This window comes from Balaenoptera musculus, chromosome 16, assembly GCF_009873245.2.
Source record: "Balaenoptera musculus isolate JJ_BM4_2016_0621 chromosome 16, mBalMus1.pri.v3, whole genome shotgun sequence".
Lineage (NCBI taxonomy): Eukaryota > Metazoa > Chordata > Mammalia > Artiodactyla > Balaenopteridae > Balaenoptera > Balaenoptera musculus.
Window position 1 is genome coordinate 84,258,380 of NC_045800.1, and position 6,000 is coordinate 84,264,379.

The window sequence follows — 6,000 nt, forward strand, 5'->3', positions numbered from 1 at the left end:
TTGACCAGATACTGTATTGGCAGGGATATAAAAAAGACTAAGGAAGACTTTTGTGAACAGATATGGAGTGATTTCCAGGATATATTATTAAATATGAAATGAAATATTAAATGCAAAGTGCAATAGCTTATATATTGCATGCTACTTTTTGTGTAAGAAAGAAGGGAACATAAGAAAACATACAAATATCTGTTTATTTGGGCAACACACACACCAATGATAAACCAGAAAACAATGAAATGAGTTACCTGTAAGGAGTGGTAGGAAGAGGCAGAAGGGACAGGAGGACTGACACCTGTCACCTTTCTTCTAGGCTTGACTTCTGGAAACATGTTAATGTCCTACATATTCAAAAGTAAAGTAAACACAGCAAAACTATGGGGGGAACGCTAAAAATTGAATCCAAACAGAAATGCCTGAACCCAACTATATTGCAAATGCATAAAAAGGGGATAAAGGGATTAATAGGAATAACTTTTAAGTAAAGTACTTGGGCTATATACCCTCAGCCTAGAGAACAAAAGAACTACAAACAATTTTTGAACTCTTCTTTATGGCTTCTTTCATAGTGTTATGGTTGTCTCAATTAAACTATTTTATGCATATTGTGCAACTGAACAAATCAGAAAATGCCTTGTTTCAGAGATCTAGGGTTTTCATCATGGAAGAAGGGAGATACAGTATGGAATGAGAGAAGGCAAGGAAGATTCCTTTGGAGTAGATTTGGAATCAGAACAGTATGAACTCATTGTTTTATATACACATATACATATACACACATATCTATGCTCATCTATGTGTCCACATGTAAACAAATATTTCTACATATACCATATGCACGTATGTACATATTTCCTAGATCTGCCCACTGAAAGAGCCCAGAGCAATGATACACTGGTAGCAATGAGCACACCAGGCAAGCAGATCTTGGTTGCTAAATACCAATCTCCACTATAAGAAGGTTTCCTTGGAGCAGCGTTTGATCCGTGACTGGAGCCTCGAAGGTAACAGAGAAGCCTAGAACATCTTGTAATAGAAAGTAAGGAAGAGTTTAAAAAAGGTAGCGGGGCTTCCCTGGTGGTGCAGTGGTTAAGAATCTGCCTGCCAATGCAGGGGACACAGGTTCAATCCCTGGTCCAGGAAGATCCCACATGCCACAGAGCAACTAAGCCTGTGCGTCACAACTACTGAGCCTGCGCTCTAGGGCCCGCGAGCCACAGCTACCAAAGCCCGCGAGCCTAGACCCCCATGCTCCACAACAAGAGAAGCCACTGCAATGAGAAGCCCGTGCACCACAATGAAGAATAGCCCCCGCTCGCCGCAACTAGAGAAAGCCTGCGCGCAGCCAAAAAGAAAGGGGGGGGGGTGCTGGTTAAAAGGTCACAGGAACCAGCTTGAAGGGCACCCATTGGCTAAATCTAGGACATATATGTGTCACAATAAATATTGAATAAAATAGAAATCTATGAGTACATGCTGATAATTAATAGATAAATAAATGGAGGAGATGGGAGGGCTCTTTCTTTCAGTAGATTGCCAACTGATAAAGGTGAAAGGAAGGTGAAGATGAAAATCACTGTTTTGCAACCATCATAGTAATGATTGGAGAAGACTCATCAATAGATTCTAAAGTGTGTGTGTGTGTGTGTGTGTGTGTGTGTGTGTGTGTGTGACAGGGGTTGCAGGGGAGGAACAGGGGAGTTTGATGAGAGGGAGGATATTTACAAGGTCTGCAAATGTCTTTCATCAGAATACTTATTAGTTACAGAGGGAAACCAGTAACTGTACAGTGGAGAGACCGGGCAGCACCCTGGCCAGGTGATCAAACGACTCACTCATGAGGGTCAGGTGGACATCCTGTGTCTGCAGAGATACCCTGAGAAGGACACGACACACCATTTTGGTATTCTGGCCAAGGATACATAACTTCAATCTCATAGCGAATAAATACTGGAAAAAAAAAAAAACAAAATTGAAGAACAGTCTGTAAAATAATTGGCTAGTGTTCTTCAGAAATGTCACTATGATGCAAGACAAGGAAAGGGTGAGGAGCTGGTCCAGACTAGTGGACCTAAGGAGACGGGATAACTACATGAGTACGTGATCCCCTACAAGTGGCTGAAAACGTGACGAGGACAATTTACAAAAGTGGATGAGAGATGCAGAATAGGTGATGACATAGCTCAATGCTATATAGCACATGCCAGCTTACGTAGAGGGTTACATATTCTGGTTGTGATAGCTGTAACAGGATTACATAGGAGACTCTTGTTCTTAGGAAATAGGAACCGAAGTATCAAAGGTTAAAGTGACATGATAAACACAAGCCACCGTCAGGAAAAATATAGACAGAGGATAATAAAACAGCTATGGCAAAAATTTTAAAGGCGATAAGTCTGGGCAAAGAACGTATAGGAATTGTTGTGGCAAATGTCCTGCAAGTCTGATTTATTTTCTTTAAAAAGTGATTTAACTGACAGTGTGGTTGGGCCTGATGATTCATTGCATTTTACAAATTAGGAAAGATGCAGAACCCTGAAATCATTTGGGTAAAGCTACCCAACTCAGGCCTCTAAACTTCACTGCGTCTTGGTTCCCTAGGCAGCTCACACACATAGAACTCTCCTTTCCATTTCTTTTACCTGTTTACCTTCCTGACACACCTCCACACACACCTGCTTGTGCACAGGTCCTGTGTTTTTCTCGCTGATGGGTCGAGTGCAAACTCTCCTTAAGTGCTGCCTTGTCCTCTGCTCAGCTTGGGCGGCTCTGTGGCTGTCATTCTTCCGGGTCATCTTTTTCTGTTGGAAGCCCTCAGGCATTTTTCTTGAGTGTATGGTACAGCAGGAACAGTGCCTACTCGGAGCAACACATCAGTGCGGCAGAGGCACTTCTGCAGCCGTTCATCGTCCCAGTTGCTATTGGTAGAGATGTCAGGAGCCCTGTACAATTTGCTGGTATATCGTGTCTTTACGCAACAAGAACCTTTTTTGTAATCTGATTGTTCAATTTTCCTTTTTCTAAAATATTTTAATAGGAGGAAAATAAGGAGAGAAATTAGGAGAGAAAAGAAAAACAAAATTATAACTGCTTGAATAGGACTAAAATATTATACACTGAAATTGGATAATCAGAACTCTTTCCCCCGCAAAATTTGAAGTGTGTGTATACAGAGGCTCTTGTAAAAAGAAGATACTAAAGAGTGCTGCCTGGGTCCTACCATGAGCTGGCTTTAATGCGAGGGGACACCTTGAAGTACGACAGTCCCATCCACGGCGAGTCGAGGACTGCTGTCCCTCCCATACCCAGAGGATACATACACTGACCTTCTGCTATAATCTTCCCAGAAATTTCCTGACTTGAATTGAGACTGAGAAATAATTCATCAATGTCATTTAGGTTAAAGAATTCAATTGCCCTGAAAATGTAAACATTAACGGCGTGCTTACTACACGCCACGTGTTGTTCCAAGCGCTGTTTGTGTATTACTTTCCGTGATTATTATTAATCTTCACAACAGCCTGATGAAGTAAACACTATTATTATTCCAGTTTTATCATGCGGCCCAGCGCTGCTGTGTTACCTGCCCAAGCCAGCTCAGCGAGCAGGAGAGTCTTTGGGGAAATTGAGGACCTTTTGGGTTTGGGTCTGGGCGCTGGTTACCGGATGTGCTGAGTTTGTGAAAAAGTCCAATGGACTGGACACCTATGACAGATGCACTTGCTGTAGGCAAGTTAAGCTTCAGTATCATAATCAGAAAGGGTGAGGAATCACTGCTTCCCTTTTCAGTCTCTGTAAAGAGTCAGAGAAACTCAGCCCCGCTCGTCAGCCTCCGTCCGGAACCCCTGCAGCACCGCCGCCCCCGTCACCACTTCCCGTCCTCACCAGCCATCACAACCCACCCTCTGGGAACAGAGCATCCCGGAAGTGTCCACACGGCCTCCTCGCCCCACGTTAGGGGAACATCAAGCCATGGGGAGGCTACACGCCTCATACCTGCTCTCCATTCTGGATTGTTCTGCCGGTGGTCACCCCAGCCTCTCCTGGTCCAGACTGGAGCTGGGGAGTCAGCACAATGGCCCCTTTCATTCCAGATGGCTCTTTCCCCACTGAGTGCCTGGGACAGCCCTGTTGTCAGCCCAGCGTGTTCTTCTCGCCCGCCTCCCGCCCATGTGAATCCTCTCACCCAGGGCTCCCAGAAAACCCGTCCCGGGGGCGGTGGTGCCACCAGCACTCCCCGCAGTGTCACCTCTGCCAGAGCGGGTGCAGGGCGGGCTGCCCGTGGCTAGAGTGAGCCCGAGAGCTGCCGAGGAAGCACCGCGGGCCTCGCCCTGTCCACACCCCACAGGGATGATGAGTTGTACACTCTTGTATTGCACATCCTGGCCGGGGGCTTGGGGGAGAACCTTCTGATGGCCAGCAGCTATGCTCCCCTAAGCTCAGAAGCGCTCTTCCCCCTCCTCCCCTCTGGCCCACGGTTGCTGCCCTCCTTTACGATGGGCTTCTTCCCAGCAGGGCTCTAGGTTCCTGGGGTACCTGAACCCCTGGCACACTGGCCCTAGCGGTCCCCTGCATAGACCTGGGGTCTGGGTGAATAGACCTCCAACTCGACCGGACTCCTACTGAATCTTTTATAAAGTGCTTTCCCAGGCACATCTCACTGAATCCTCATGAGGTATTACTCTGCTCATCTTGGAGGACTACCTGAGAATTCAGGTAAGTTTTCCAAATCGACCATGCAACTACAACCTAGCAGGGCCAAGTGCAGACCCAGGTCTTTCACTCTAAGCTCACAGCAACGCCCCCTCCCCGCTTCAGCTGCAGAGTCCCAAGACTGGAATGTGTGCATGGTGTGCTGGGAAAGTCTCTCATTTATTTATAGTTTATACACCACTCACATCCGAAGATAATTGGAATCATCTTACAGAACCCACAAACACACACACGTAAGATGTAGAGAGAAGTGTTGTGTGGGCAGACCGTGTCATGGGGGTTTTCCATCCCCCTCTCCCCCCGCCAGATTTCTAATCCTGGAGAGCTTTGTAAAAATAAGATGTCTTGAGATTCCCACCCCACACCTACCGAGTCAGAATTGGCAAAAGGGGAGCTGGCTCGTTTACAGTGCTTAAATTCTGCAAGGCAAGTAGGTAAAGGACCCTCGTAACAGATGGAAGAGAGAGCGAGGTCGTACACTTACAGCTGTAGGGCTCAGAGCCTGCAACAGGCGCGTGGGGTCCAGGCAGCCCTCAGTGGCCCAAAACAACACTTCTCCTGCTCGTACTTGAGGATGGACATGGCCTGTTCCAGAAACAACCCATCCTTTGGGCTTGACTAACCCTTTCTCATCCCAGAACCAGAGACTGCAATGAACTATAGGTCTTTCCCACCCCTGTGAAATCTGGTGAATTTGTAGGGAACAGTGAGTAGAATTCAATTTTGGAAAACAAAGTCATTGCGTAATCAAAAGGCAAACATCTCCAATTGAAGAATAAATGAAGGGATATTAGATTATATTTTGAAACGGTTATTACCTTTTAGCTCTGATAATGCCATTGTAGTTATGTAGACAAATGTTCTAATTCTTAGCAGATGCAGGCTGAAGTACTTAAGGGGTGAAGTGTCATGATGTCTGCACCTTTCTTTCTTTTTTTTAAATAAATTTATTTATGCAACTTACTTTCAAATGACCCAGCAAAGAAGTATTTATAGACAGAGTTATAAATATATAGAGAGAAAACAAATATGGAAACATGTTCATTGTTGAATCCAGGTGGAGAGCATAATGGGGTTACTATCCTATTCTTTCAACGTTGTTTATTTAAAAATGTTCAAACTGAAAAATCGGGAGAAAAAAAGAATAAAGAAAAAATAAGGGAAATCTGAAGAACAATTGCAGTGAAAATAATCACAATTTTTCCTAAAAAAACAAAAAACAAAAAAACTCAGACGTTGTAGCCAGACAGAAACATCCGGCTGTCAGTCAATCAGTTACTCAACACT